Genomic DNA, 16,468 nt, shown 5'->3' with positions numbered 1-16,468 from the left:
CAATCCGCTGCGCTATTTGATGACAAGTGAGGCCTTCAGAGTGAAGGATGATAATAACTTTACGTCAGTGTCGTGGGGTCTCCACTGCGACAAACATGAGCATGACTTACTGCGACCATGAAATATTCCAATGACAAGGTCAACACAGGCTCGAAACCTATCAACACCTAGCATTTGGCAATCAATTAGGGGTGCCAATCATTCCGAAGCGACTAGCAAGTATCGATTTATTTTCACATCGTGCCCAGATGTTCGAGAAGATTTTGGTGAATGTACTACACTGGAGAGAGTTATGAGAGAAAGAAGTGTGGGAATGGAGGAAAAGAGGGGCATAAGGAACAGTATTATCCTGACAACTCTGTCATATGTATTAGAGACGTGGGCATGGAATGCAGCACAACAATCGAGAATACGTGAAATAGAAATTAGTTGTATAAGAGGTGCATGTGGCGTTTCAGGATGGGATGGAGAAAGAAATGAAAGCGTGTATGAAAGGTTTGGTATGGGTGTGACAGCAAAAGGAGTGGGGTGTGGAGTGGTCGAATGGGTGAGGCGTGGTGCGCTGAGATGGTTTGGACACGTAATGAGAATGAAGGAGCATGAATTTGTGAAGAGTGTATGAGGGAAGGATTGAGGGAGAGAGTGTGAGGGGAAGACCACCTGTGAAGTGGATCAATAGGGTGAGAGAGTATTGGAGTGAGAGAGTTGGAAGTACAGGATTGAATGTGCTGAAGAGTGCCAAAACAAGGAGAGGTGGAGACATTTTTGTCGCTGCCACCTCCTGGATGGAAGTTCCCGTGAGAGAGCAAGGCATCGGAGATATACGAAGATAGATAGATAGATTAAAGGGGAGATGACAGGATGTGCTGGTTGAAAGGACAACAGGGACCGCTGCCAAGATAGACACATGGTGTACACAATGCCCAATTCTACCTGTGCTGAGTTTGCTGAGTTAAAGGAGGTAAAGTTATTAAAGGGAAGATGACTAGAAGAAATTCTTAAAGGGAGGTAACTGGTAATATTTATTGTAAGGACATGATGAATGGAGTACCCAAATTTATCGAGAGGAATCGATCTAAAACTGTTGAAAGGAGATAAATGGTGCTGTTTTGGGAGGCGGTACAACTTACCTTGGCTCTTTGTGGTTGGCAGCGTGCAGGGTGTGCAGGAGGTGCCACGAGACGCCACCATCACAAGAGTAGTGGACATAAACACTCTCCTCGTCCTCGACAGGTCCTGGACACTTGCCCACCTGGCATAAATACATTCAGCAATCACCACAATAACTCAACATGTACAGATATACATAGTTGGAAATTAAAAGCTTAATTTTCCACTGACACCTGTTCAATCAAACTACATTGCATCAGATGTTCCTCCACACTAAGCAAAGACACTCAACACCAAACCACTCATTTACCCTCACCTCAAACCCCATAATCAAATCAGCCCACTCACTTACCCATACCTTTAAATCTATATTTCGCACTAACTTGTCTCACCTCTAACCTGAAATTTATCCTCAACTCACTCCTCTCCTCACCTGTAGCCCACAGCCCCAACTTCATCCAAGCTTCACTGGATCACATGTTTTCCTATACCCACCACGTACCAAGGGAGATGTCACGTAATCACAACCACTATGAGCCAATAGTTTGTTATTGTTGTCTATATTGAAGTAATCATTACGGTTTCATTCATCATATTTCATACTGAGAAGTAAAAGCACTACATATTAAGACATTCTCCAGGACAGCTACCAAACTCGAGCAAATATTTCTCCAATCAAGAAAAAAAATAATTTACATTAAGATGTACAGCTCTATAACTTTGACACAATGTTCAGCTTGGAGGTTAATTACTAAAACCTTTCTTACATCACTAAAGGTCCCGGCCAAGTAGTGGAACTGGAGGTAGTGCGCATGTGTGGTGTTGACGTCCACGGTGGTAATTGCCCGTCGACCCCGTCCGCTGAACACGGCCGCAGTGCCCGTGCCGACCACACCACACCTGAAGCTGTTCGATCCTCCGATCATCTGTGCCAAAAAAAAAAAAAAAGTCATATATCTGGACACAGATTTGGGAGAGTTAGTTTTGTGAACTTTGGACAATGCCAAGGAATTAAGGATCATATACAAATTGTGCCAAACTCAGTCCTACTCCAAGTCATATTTTGAGAGTGTGTGTGTGTGTGTGAGGGGGGGAGTTACCTCCATAAACCTTTTCTTTAAGTACGGTGCTGGACTCCCTCATCCTCAACCTGGGTTTTTTTTTGGCATTAATATCAGAGTTCAAATAAATATGCAGCATATTTTTTTTTTTTTTTTAAATTTAAGGCTGGACAATACTTTCTACTATAGTCGGTTCACCCAAGTCTGAAGTGAGCATTATCGTGCGCTGGCAACCTGCTGTCACAAGGCGCGTCCGATTTCGTGAATATTGACTGTGTGCTAGCCTACGCATAGTAAACAGTCGTCAATGTCAATAATATGAGTTGAAAAATATTAATAATGTTGTAAACAGCTGTTGTGTGAATTTACATGATTGTTAATTATAATTATTAAACAGCCTTGCAGCTGTCCACCACCGAGAAAATTAGCAGGCTTTATGTTTATAAAACAGCTATTTGAGACATTATAAATATTTTTTAACTCATAATCGATTATAATTGACGGTATTTCTTATTGGTGCCTGCATATTATTGACATTGACGACTGTTTACTGTTCCTAAGCAAGCATACAGTATCCACGAAACTAGAGTCCCTTGATAGAGTCCCTTATTCAAGAATAAAGATGTAATACTTCCGCTCTACAATAGTTTAGTCAATCCCCACTTGGAATATGCGCTACAGTTTTGGTCTCCCCACCATGCAAAGGACATTGCTAAATTAGAAGGTGTTCAGCGTCGGGCAACAAAAATGATCCCTTCCTTGCGCAATAAATCCTACGAAGAAAGGCTTTCCACCCTTAACATGTTCTCTTGAGAAACGTCGCCTCCGAGGAAAACTGATCAAATACTTATTGGTTTCACGAATGTAGACAGAACAAAATTGTTTATGATCGATGACACTTTGCGAACGAGGAACAATGGCATAAAACTCAAATGTAGACAAGTAAATTCAGACTGCACCAAATTTTTCTTCACCAACGTTGTAGGGCGAGAATAGAATAAGCTCCCACCGTCAGTGGTCCAATGTAACACGATTGACTCCTTTAAAAACAAGTTCGACCATCACTTCCTTGAACTTAATATTAACTAGAGTATAAAAGCAACGTTTTGGAGCCATCTGATTAGTGTAGATTCACTTAGATTTAAGGACAGACCGCCTAGTCTAGACCATGGGGTCTGTGTGGTCTGATTTTCTATGTAATTCTTTGTGATAGAGAGAGTCCCGACAACCTAAGATTTGGACGCCATTATTGGCCCTATTTTCGCCGCGCTTTTCAAACGCTAGCACACGCTCTCATTTGTATTTCTGTTTCACAGCCATACGGATCGTCCAATGAAACTGAACACACTTTTGTCAGACCTGCACACCTTCCTCTAACAGCCAGCAGGAACCCAGCAGCCAACGAGCTCTGAGAAAGTAACTAAAAGACAGTTTGTTTCTACATCAACAGGTATCGCCAACCCACCATTACGCCCTTATACTTTACCATAATTTGGTCACCAGGCGTTGTAATGTGCCGTAAGAAGGTGACAGGAGATTATTATTAGCCTTACGATCAGCCACTGTCTCAGTATAGGCACTCAGTAACCCACGTAGCCTGTGATATATGCGTGTCACGGCGGGCTGCTGACGACCTTGAGAGGCGGCAGCGCTCAGAGGGTACTAAGAGACTTCACACAAGCCTGGGTGCTTCTCTTTGAATGTTGCTGCTGTGATGGATGGATTTAACAATACTTACCGCTGTAAAACATTATCGGCAGCAGTTGGGGAAGTCTTTCTATTACCTACATATCCCTTCACGCCTGACCCTTGCCAGCAGGGAGGGACGCTGCCTCCTGAACATCATGAGCCTTGATATACTTGTCATGGGCCACGGGGCTGACACACTACCCAAGCTTTATCAATGCAAAGGCACTTTGCTTCCTTTCCATTACCTGCTTGCAGTAAACTTTAGCATATGGAGAGAAAATTAGTGTAAACTAATTATCTAGGGGTGGAGGGGACCCTGATTCCATTACTCGCCGTGCTGCTCTCTTTATTGTGTTAACACACACACACACACACACACACACACACACACACACACACTATTGCTGCAATAAATGTTCTGTGTGATTCCAAGGTATTGTGAAGATAAATCATCAATGATTATAATTCAATAACATTTTTTTTTTTTTTACAACGAAGGAGACAGCTCAAGGGCACACACAAAAAAGAAAACAATATTAAAAAAAAGCCCGCTACTCGCTGCTCCCAAAAAAGAATCAAAAGAGGTGGCCAAAAGAAAGGTCAATTTCGGGAGGAGAGGTGTCCTGATACCCTCCTTTTGAAAGAGTTCAAGTCGTAGGCAGGAGGAAATACAGATGAAGGAAGATTGTTCCAGAGTTACCAGCGTGAGGGATGAAAGAGTGAAGATGCTGGTTAACTCTTGCATAAGGGGTTTGGACAGTATAGGGATGAGCATGAGTAGAAAGTCGTGTGCAGCGGGGCCGCGGGAGGGGGGGAGGCATGCAGTTAGCAAGTTCAGAAGAGCAGTCAGCGTGGAAATATCGATAGAAGATAGACAGAGAAGCAATATAGCGGCGGAATGTAAGAGGTAGAAGACTGTCAGTAAGAGGAGTGCTGATGAGACGAATAGCATTAGACACCAATCTGTCCAGAAGAGCTGTGTGAGTAGAGCCTCCCCACGTGAGATGCATACTCCATACGAGGGCGGACAAGGCCCCTGTATAAGGATAGCAACTGCGCGGGGAGAAGAACTGGCGGAGACGATACAGAACACCCAACCTCGAGGAAGCTAATTTAGCGAGAGAGGAGATATGAAGTTTCCAGTTGAGATTTTGAGTTAAGAATAGACCGAGGATGTTTAGTGTTGAAGACGGTGACAGCTGAGTGTTGTCGAAGAATAGGGAATAGGTGTTTGGAAGATTGTGTCGAGTTGATAGGTGGAGAAATTGAGTTTTTGAGGCATTGAAGGACACAAGGTTCCTTCTGCCCCAATCGGAAATGATAGCAAGGTCTGAGGTTAAGCGTTCTGCAGCCTCCAGTCTGGAGTCGTGTACTTCCTGTTGTAATGGTCCTCTATTGAAAGAAGTTGAATAATGCAGAGTGGAGTCGTCGGCGTATGAGTGGACAGGACAGTTTGTTATGGAAAGAAGATCATTGATGAACAACAGGAAGAGAGTGGGTGATAGGACAGAGCCCTGTGGAACGCCACTGTTGATAGGTTTAGAGGAAGAGCAGTGACCGTCTACCACCGCAGAGATAGAACGGCCGGAAAGGAAACTGAAAATAAAGGAACAGAGAGAGGGATAGAATCCGAAAGAGGGCAGTTTAGAAAGCAAAGACTAGTGCCAGACTCTATCGAAGGCTTTCGATATGTCTAGCGCAACAGAGAAAGTTTCACCGAAACGGCTAAAAGAGGATGACCAAGAGTCACTTATTGTTGATTAAAAAAAATAATACAGTAAAATACTAAGGCCATGTAAACGTGTTTCATGTTGGCTATTAAATAAAAATGCACTTATAACCCAACCTAGAGGATTTTCTAGCTGAAGACCCTTCACATGAGCAAATAGTAACCCAACCTATCACTGTTGAAATAATAATATTTCCCTGCATTCTAAAATCTCATACACGAGTAATAATAATGGAAACGGTTACCAGAGTGATGATTAGCAAATACAATCTAAACAAATAATGTGTTAACTTTTAGAGTGAGTAGGGTGTAATTCTAGAGTTTTACCAAGACAGGTATGACTCACCAAAAGCTAGCTTCTATTCATTAAACTCTTGTAACACGTCCAGTCTATTAGACAGTGGCCTTGATGAGACAGTGAAATATCCATTGTGAGTCTGTAATAACAGCTAGAGCCCTGTGGGAGAGATCACATCCAATAATTTTGGCCATAAGGGCGGCATCTTCCCTCATCAGCTTCGATGTCTGGACCTGAGGTGCACCATTAATTGTTTCAGTCCTTGTAGCTGTGCCTCTCTCACAATGATTTCCATAGACATTACAAAGGGAGGGCGGTTATGACAGCAAGACACACAATGGCAGTGTGTGTGTCTTATTTGATGTCATAACCGATGGTTTCCTCCCAAGACGACTGACTGTTAGCACACCACTGTCTTCTCAGCTGCCTTACAGTTAAATGATACACTTTGTATCCCCTCTGTGGCATGTTGCTACAGCCGAAGGATAGGCAGCAAGGCATTGTTACATCAAAAAGCAGCCGAATCCGCTTCCAAAATAGGTAAAATTATGTGTGTGTGTGTGTGTGTGTGTGTGTTACATACATACAATGTATATGGAGCTAATGCACTACTTCCGGCACCAAAAATGGGTGCGTTGCTTGCCTAATTTACGTATGTCATTTGCATCCTGTTAACACGGGGCGTGTGGCACGCAGCACAGACATGGAGAGGGGAGGACTGACTCAGAGAAGGAAATCACAAATGAACTTACTATGAAAAAAAGAAAAATAGTGTCTAAAATAGGGGCTCTCAACCAGGGGGAAGTTTCAGGATGTCAATGGGGAATTCGGATCATAGATTGGCAGACTCGGACATTTGGAGTAATGATCTTTTGTATTCCCTTCAAGCTCTCCAGGTCGGCACTAAACGCAAGATGCATCGGTTACCTGCTGCAAACAGCCTGTCAGACCGTTTGGTCTATCACAAGCTCCTGAACCGTAAGGTTCAAAATAGCTTGACCATAGAGAGCGCTGCCATACTTACGCTCTCTCAAGGCCTCCTGTCTGAGTACCACCACTCAACTCTCTCCGGTAAAGTGCGCCCTGTACCCCTTCCGGCAAGGGAGGTGTCCACCTTTTGAGTCAGACAATTTTGGGAAGGGGGAATGACATTGACATGTGGTGAAAAGGGTGCATTGGGTAATAAATGTTGAAAACCACGGGTCTTAGAGATTAATATTTTTTTACGCCACGAATCAGAGAAGAACTGCCGAGATGGCGATGATATGAAGAGTGCATGGATGTGTTTCACTGATACTTTTTCCCGTTTTCTGTTTTTTTTTTCTGTATCGTTGTAGGCGAGCGACGTGAAGCTCAGATCTGGCGAAAGAGAGAGAGATAAATGATTGACTCTGATGAGCTTCGACGGTACAAATATTATAGTAATAATACACATGTATATTTAATTTTTAGAGACTTGCAAACAAGTAAAAAGAGTATGTAGGTATTCTTTCTTCATTATTTGGGTCATTTTTATTTTTGCGTATTTTCGTTTATTGATTCATGATTTTATCCCCTGGTTGCGTGGTGCCCTTGTCTGTGGTGCTGCTGTGAGTGTAGTCTGTCCACGGTGCTGCTGTGAGTGTAGTCTGTCCACGGTGCTGCTGTGAGTGTTGTCTGTCCACGGTGCTGCTGTGAGTGTAGTCTGTCCACGGTGCTGCTGTGAGTGTAGTCTGTCCACGGTGCTGCTGTGAGTGTAGTCTGTCCACGGTGCTGCTGTGAGTGTAGTCTGTCCACGGTGCTGCTGTGAGTGTTGTCTGTCCACGGTGCTGCTGTGAGTGTAGTCTGTCCACGGTGCTGCTGTGAGTGTTGTCTGTCCACGGTGCTGCTGTGAGTGTTGTCTGTCCACGGTGCTGCTGTGAGTGTAGTCTGTCCACGGTGCTGCTGTGAGTGTTGTCTGTCCACGGTGCTGCTGTGAGTGTTGTCTGTCCACGGTGCTGCTGTGAGTGTTGTCTGTCCACGGTGCTGCTGTGAGTGTTGTCTGTCCACGGTGCTGCTGTGAGTGTAGTCTGTCCACGGTGCTGCTGTGAGTGTAGTCTGTCCACGGTGCTGCTGAGATTGTTGTATGTCCACTGTGCTGCTGTGAGTGTAGTCTGTCCACGGTGCTGCTGTGAGTGTTGTCTGTCCACGGTGCTGCTGTGAGTGTAGTCTGTCCACGGTGCTGCTGTGAGTGTAGTCTGTCCACGGTGCTGCTGTGAGTGTAGTCTGTCCACGGTGCTGCTGTGAGTGTTGTCTGTCCACGGTGCTGCTGTGAGTGTAGTCTGTCCACGGTGCTGCTGTGAGTGTAGTATGTCCACGGTGCTGCTGTGAGTGTAGTCTATTCACGGTGCTGCTGTGAGTGTAGTATGTCCACGGTGCTGCTGTGAGTGTAGTATGTCCACGGTGCTGCTGTGAGTGTAGTCTGTTCACGGTGCTGCTGTGAGTGTAGTCTGTCCACGGTGCTGCTGTGAGTGTAGTATGTCCACGGTGCTGCTGTGAGTGTAGTCTGTCCACGGTGCTGCTGTGAGTGTAGTCTGTTCACGGTGCTGCTGTGAGTGTAGTATGTCCACGGTGCTGCTGTGAGTGTAGTCTGTCCACGGTGCTGCTGTGAGTGTAGTCTGTTCACGGTGCTGCTGTGAGTGTAGTCTGTCCACGGTGCTGCTGTGAGTGTAGTCTGTCAGACTTTCTGTTGCCTTCTCCTTCTCCTCCTCCATCACATATAGCATTCATGACCTGCATCTCTCTCTCTCTCTTTTATTTAAACTTGACATTTGATTTACATGGAGTCGTATTGCTAAAGTCCTGGTTGGGACGCCAAGGACTATCTGTAGTTAAGCAAAGAACTTTTACATATTGGGATCCACTTGCAGCCAGACATTTATACTTGATTTAAAGACCTGCAGGAACGTGGTACGATGCAGGGCCCGGATCCACAAAGGCTTAGTTCGTAGTTTTGGGCCCTTAGTGCGTAGTTTTGAGAACATCGAGATTCACAAAGCTAACTACAAACTAATCGATGACGTCACGGGTTAGCGCGCGGATCTACAAACGTTTACCGCGCTCTGTGTGACGTTAAATTTGTTGTTAAATAACTACTGCCTCGGAGCTGACGGTAACGCTAACAATATTATCAGATTTACGTATAAATGCTTATAAATCGCGTTTTTCAACTTGAAATATAACTTTGCGAGTAGAGGAGGCCCATTTCTTTATAAAATGTTGAGATATGCACCCTTTGAGAGGTATATGATAAGTGTGGGCGGTATGGCAACACCCGGCCGGGGGATTGCCAGACCTCCCTCCTCTGCCTGCCGTGGAGGATGGCTTGGCGACGAGGAAAAGTTGCCGAACTTTATGTAATTTCTGCGAATTTTGCGTTTTCCTTCTATATGTAGATACAGAAAGCGTTCATTTACCCATACATGTCAACAGAACGATCTTACAATATATAATAGCGAAGAAATCCGAGGCATATAGATGCCCAGACTCAATTCTGCCCGAGGCTCAATTTTATCGATGACAGGAGCCTATATTTTTCCTTCCCCTGTCATTATTAATGAATCTCAGGTGTCGCAACTTGGTGTGAACATGCCCTAAGTATTCACCTGTGGAAATATATTGATGTATATGTGATTGGTATCCTATTTTCTGAGAAAAATGAATGTGCGATCATGGGTGTCGGAGTGCTGCTCTGGAGGATGGCTTGGCGACGAGGGAAAGCTGCCGAACTTTATGTACTTTCTTATTTAATGAGGCAAATTTTGACATGGTCTTTGTCATCATAATAAAGAATGATGATTATGCTAGTTCTAGACGCCATATCAGTCGAAAAGAACCCCACATACACGAGCTTGAGCTAAGATAACAGAGGCATGTGGATGTCAGGGCTTAATTTTGGTCCGTGGAGGGACCATGGACCTTTGTCGGGTGACAGCTATCCCATGAGTTGGGCTGCAGATATGGCAAGACAGTCTTAATTTTCCCTATTCCTTCTTTCCGTCCTTCGTTCTGTCTGCCTCGATATCTGTCCCATATTTCTATTTGCTTTCTTCCTGCCTCAATCTCCTCCGTATCTTCTTTTTCTTCATCTTAAGCATGTTCGTAGGTAACAAGACATCGAGCAGCAGAGCTACTTTGACGTAAATGTGCAGCAAACAACGAAATAATTGAATTCGTAGATTACGATTTAGTACAGTTTGCCTTGAAAGGAAGAAAAAAGGGAAAAGAGAATGGGTTTCTTGAACCAGCAGCTGGAGGGGGCTCCCTAGGATTGGCTGACGGTTCTGTAAACGTGCTTGCGATTCGCTGCAAGGCCAATGACGTCATCAACCAATCAGCGGCCTCGCTGACTTAGCGCGCCTCTAACTACAATCTAAGGCTTGCTTCGTGAATCTGACACTAACGTCAGTAGCTAAATCAATAGTGCGTAGTTATGTTAGTTCGTAGTTATTGAGTCTGTTTGTGAATTCGGGCCCAGGTCGGTCTGGCGCACCAAAGTGTTCCACAGCCTACTGTAGCGTGGTAGGAAGGAGCGGAGGTAGTGTTCCGTTCTCGCGTAAGGCACAGTGACTTGATATTCGTTGTTGTAGGCTGCGCGGGTGGTGAGTAGTGCCGGTGGCTTGAGACGCAGCGCTGCCAGCTGTGGGAAGTGCATGCGGTGAATTTTATTCATAACACACATGCCCGCTGCGTCACGTCGCTACTGGAGAGGTTGCAGGCTCCGTACATCACCCTCAGGAGTTCTCAGTCGGGACAGCCGCTGGGCTCTGGCTTGAACCCGGTCAAGGAGCCCAAGGTATGACGGGGGGCAAGATGACCATGCGAGGGGCGAGTACTCCATCAGTGAGCGGACTTGTGATTTATAAAGAGTATCCACTCCCTGAGCATCTAGAAGATGAGCAATGCGACGAATGCAGCTCATCTTCCATGCAGCCTCTTTGGCAACCTTCCTGACGTAGCTGGTGAACGTTAGGCCTGAGTCAAACTCAACCCCGAGGATGTTGACAGACTCCTGAAGGTGAATCCTTCTGCCTTCCAGGTGGATGGTGAGCTGGTCCCGGTCAACTTCATCTTGTCTCCTAGAGATTAGGGCCGCTTGAGTTTTCTCAGGGGCGAAGGTGAATTGCCATCTCTTGCCCCAGGGGGCGATGCTTTGCAGTGTTTGATTGATGCGATCGACTGTGTTGTGGCGCTCACTCCTCTAACAGGTGAATGTGAAAGTGCAGTCATCTGCATAGGCAGTGGCCTCTGGAATCAACTGCAAAATATCATTGAAGTGCACGTTCCATAGTAATGGCCCAAGTACACTCCCTTGTGGAACGCTGGCTTTGACAGGGAGTTCGGTGGATGTGTGCCCATTGACTACCACACGCAGGGTCCTGCCGTGAAGATAGTTTTGGAGGAGGTGTAGCAGCTCACCCGAGATCCCCAGACATCTCAGCTTGGTGGTGATGCCCTGATGTCAGACTCTGTCAAATACACCAGCGATATCAAGTGCAACAACAAAGGTGTCTTCACCACGGTCAAGAGACTGGTTCCAAGCTGCTGAGTGGAGAAGGAAAAGGTCTGCTGCGGATCTCCCCTGTCTGAAGCCAAATTGTCGGGAGTTTAACAAGTGGTGAGAGTCCAGGAATTTGGTGATCTTAGCGGCGATGATGGACTCAAAAATTTTCCCAACAACAGAGAGGAGGGAAATGGGTCAGTAGTTTTGAGGATCGTCTCTGCCCTTTTTCTTATGTATGGCACAAACCCTCGCAACATTCCACTGGGACGGCCACTGCTGAGATGAAAGGCACCTCTGAAAGATGGTAGTAAGAGGCTCAGCAAGTTGTTTGGCGCACCTTTTTAGCAATTGTGGACTGATGTTATCTGGCCCCAGCGCTTTTTTGAGGTCAAGTTTATGAAGTTGCTGAAGTACTTCCTCCGTGGTGATGGTGATGTTGCCGAGTGAGGCCTTGGTTAGGATAGGAACTGCAGGAGGTGCACGCTTAGGGTCAGGGCATGTCATTTTAGATGAGAAGTGGGCAGCCAACACCTGAGCTTTTTCTTGGTCACGTGTGACGACAGAGCCATTAGCTCTCTCTCTCTCTCTCTCTCTCTCTCTCTCTCTCTCTCTCTCTCTCTCTCTCTCTCTCTCTCTCTCTCTCTCTCAAAGTCAAAGTCAAAAACATTTATTTGGCCGATAAATTAATGGTACAATAAACAATTACAACAATATTTCGAGGTAGAGTTCTTTGAATGAAAAATTTTTTTTTTTAAAAGAGCTCCTTAATTTCTTTAATTATATGATAAAGCACGTTGTGCTAGCTAAGTATTTTTCAATTTTCTATAAAACTTTTCAAATACAAACATACATACACATCCTTATACATACATACTTACACACTTATACATACACATACCTATATACATACACATACCTCTCTCTCTCTCTCTCTCTCTCTCTCTCTCTCTCTCTCTCTCTCTCTCTCTCTCTCTCTCTCTCTCTCTCTCTATATATATATATATATATATATATATATATATATATATATATATATATATATATATATATATATATATAAATATATATATATATATATATATATATATATATATATATATATATATATATATATATATATATATATATATATATATATATATACACACAAAGTTATACATTCATAAAATCGCATGTGTGCACTATAATTAGGATGTTAAACAAAACCTATGCCAATAATATGCAACATTTATCTGAATCATTGTGAACATTTAATATATATTTCTTTACTTTTATTTTAAATGTTGTACTATTTTCAATATTTTTTAAGTTCTGAGGTAGACTATTACATGCAAGGCACCCTGAGTATGAAACAAATCTTTTAGTTGCCTCTGAACGAGGTTGTGGTAGTCTTAGTAAATTTAGGCTCCTTAGATTTTGATGGACACTTGAAACTTCATCAAAAGTAATCACTGAACTAATATTTAATTGACTATGAACAAATTTTAATAATTCTAATTTATAAATATCATCTAATTTTAGTAAGGAAAGATTTACAAATAAGGTGTCAGTGTGACCTCTATACCCTGCTCCTGAAATTATTCTTATAACTTTTTTTGTAATAATAGTAATGGCTTTGTGAAGGTCTTCACTGCAGAACCCCAGGCAAGATTACAATATTGCAAGTAGGGGTAGACTAAACTATAATACAAAATCATGAGCACCTCTGTAGTCAAGTTGTCTTTGATTTTATAAAGTATCCCTATCGATCTTGATATTTTAGTATGTATATAATTAATGTGATATTTCCAAAGTAACTTGTCATCGATAATAATTCCGAGAAATTTTACTGAGTTGACTTTTTCAATTACACAATTCCCTAATGTCATGATTAATATGTTTATTTCTAGCAAATAACATGTAATTAGTTTTCTGAGTATTTAACGTTAGTCTGTTAGCAACCAGCCAATTTGACACAACTACAAGTTCTTGATTAATAATATTTTCCAATGTTTGGAAATCTTGTTCTGCATGAAAAATTGTGGTATCATCGGCAAACACTATGAAACTCAAAAGATCAGTAGACTGGACTAAATCGTTGATATACACCAAAAACTAGAGCGGTCATAATATAGAGCCTTGGGGAACATCAGTTGTTATGAGGTGATCGCTAGACCTTGTCCCATATATTTCAACATACTGTTTCCTGTCTTTCAGATAACTGTCAAACCAAAAAAGTAAATTGTTCTTTATATCGTAGAATTTTAAATTTTCTTGCAATATGTTATGGCTAATTGTATCAAAGGCCTTTTTAAGTCTAAAAATACAACAATTGTGTAAAACGACTTATCATTACTTTGTAAACTACTATTGACCAGTTTAATTGTTGCTAATTGTGGAGAGTAGTTTTGTCTGAAACCGAATTGATCTTCAGTTAATATATTATTAGTTTCTAAAAACGATGATAATCTATTATAGATTGCCTTTTCAAGAATTCTACTAATTGCGGATAATATAGATATTGGGCGATAATCTGAAGGGAACCATTTTTCTCCACTTTTATATACGGGTATTAACTTAGCTAGCTTTAGATTATTTGGAAATACGCCCCTTTGAAATGAAGTGTTTATTAACTCAGAAAGAATGGGAGGTATTACGTGTACAGCAAGTTTCAATACTTTAACATGGACGTTGTCATGACCTGGACAAGAATCCTTCAACTAATTAATAATGTTGGTGATTTCCTGAGATGTTGTGGGAATTAAATTCTTAGAGGGGAAAAAATCATGTAAATAATGTAAAGGTGACATATCAGATGCTGGCAAATGTCTATCTAAGTTTTCTCCTATGTTGGAAAAAAAAAGAATTTATTTCATTGCAGATTGTGGTGGGATGATATATAACTTCTATATTTATTATAAGTTTTTCAACAGTGGTTTTCTTTTGCTTTGCATGTAGAATATCATTGATTACGTTCCATACTTTTTTACTGTTACCAAAGGCTTATTTTATTTTTGATTTATAGTATTCCTTTTTTGCAGAGTTTAGTTTTCTATTCACCATGTTTCGATAATTTATGTATTCCACGCCATATCTCAGTGGTCTTTTGCGAAATAAGTTATAAAGTTTATGCCTGTTCTTAATCAATGTTTCGAGTTATTTTGTTACCCAAGGTTTCATTATTTTTTTTATGCGATAGGTTTAAACTCTTATATGGTACATGTTTATATGTTGCTTTAAGTAGACAAGTTGTACACTTTTCAAAATTGTCACTTACATCATTACTGAAATTACATCCAGCAAACAGAGATCTCAAACTATGACATAATTCTCTAGTTTCTACATTATTGAAATTTCTATATGTGAGCTTTATTTGCTGATCATTTTCTATTTTCTTCGAATAAATGATAAATGGCAAAAAGTGATCTGTTATGTCAGTAACCAAAATTCCAGATTTAATATATGCATTAAAATCATTACACCAAATGTGATCAATAAGTGTGGCACTCTGATGTGTTACCCTGGTAGGCTTATTAATACATGAATAGAAACCATGGCTGTAAAGAATATCTGCATTCTCCTGAATATTTTGATTTACTTTATAGTTAATTAGATTTATATTTACGTTGCCTAACAAATAACAAGGTTTTCTAGTAATCTTAATTTTCTCAAGTATCTCCTTAAGTAAATTATTAAAAACATGAATATCAGAGTTAGGTCTTCGGTAAATAACTCCTACTACAAATGGTGTTACTGAGTCACACTCCACAAAAACAGATTCGAAGAAATCATTAGTGACACTAACAACATCAATAACCTTACTTTTTATATTATCATTAACATACATGACAACTCCTCCGCCTAGCCGGTTCATATTCCTCGTGTACATGTTGAATCCTTTAATCTTATATAAATGTTCGATGTCATTTGTAAGTCTAGTTTCACAGAAGCAGATAAATTGTAAATGATTAATTAAAGAAAGCAAGTGATAATCAACAAAGGTATCTAAATTACTGGGTATGCTTCTTATGTTTTAAACAAGAAAACTCATATGATCAGGACTATTACTTACAAGAGGCTGGAAGTCTTCCTGATGATAATATAAGGTGTCTGTGACAGGGTGTAGTGTCTCCAGCTCACCAGTGTCATGGCCATGGAGACCCTGATCACGGTGAGCCTCAGGGGTAACATTTATGTTAGGACTGAAACTTAATTGGTTATAATGGTGGAAAGGTAAAAAAAACTGTCATTGGTATTAGCATCAAGTAGTCTATGTAATTGACTGTCGTCAATTTCAGCAAAAGGAAAAGTAAACATTATTAAATGAGAATAACACAATGGATTAAATGTAGAGGGTTAAGGTTATTTATATCTTACTTCTTCTTGTTAACTGTTCTCTTTGGTCTTGAATCCTGGCCTGGTGCTGCTCCCCCAACAGCACCACCTCCCACATCAGCTGCAGCAGTAGAGACAGAGGTACCACTAGTAGGGGCTGGAACACCAGGGACAAGGAGTGAGGAGGTTGGAGCACTGGTATGAAGGTTCTCAGCACTTGCAGGTCTGGGACCCTCCCTTCGATCCCTGGCGCGGCATCCAAGAAGCAAGTTGCTTTCCCGTTGGTATTTAGCAACGTCCGAACAACCCGCCGCTCTCAAGGCAACCAACTAACAACCTCCGCTCGGCGCGATCCAAAGAGAATGGCGGGGACTGGATGGTGGCGGTTGCTAACGCACTAAGCGTGTTCATTGGCGGGCGGGAGTGATACGTCACTGCTACTCACTGACTCGACGTCACACACAAGACAGCCAATCACAAGAAGCCTTTACATTGAGGTTGTGGGAGTCACGCGGCATTATTTACAAACCTTCAGACAGCGTCTCTTCACCACAGGTTACACTCACAAGTCCTGACAGCGCGTTTAACACCAACAGTATGGCTACTGGACCATCTAAGAAGATGCGTCGGCCACGGTTCAGCGATACGGAGATCCTAACCCTGGCACAGGAGGTGGAGAGTCGGGCTGCTGTGATACGGGGGAAGCTGGACAGCAAAATCACTGCAGACAGGAAGAAAAAAGCCTG

Source organism: Eriocheir sinensis, chromosome 7 (genome assembly GCF_024679095.1).
Source record: "Eriocheir sinensis breed Jianghai 21 chromosome 7, ASM2467909v1, whole genome shotgun sequence".
NCBI lineage: Eukaryota > Metazoa > Arthropoda > Malacostraca > Decapoda > Varunidae > Eriocheir > Eriocheir sinensis.
The sequence above is the reverse complement of the archived record's forward strand: the minus strand, read 5'-3'. Positions refer to the sequence as shown.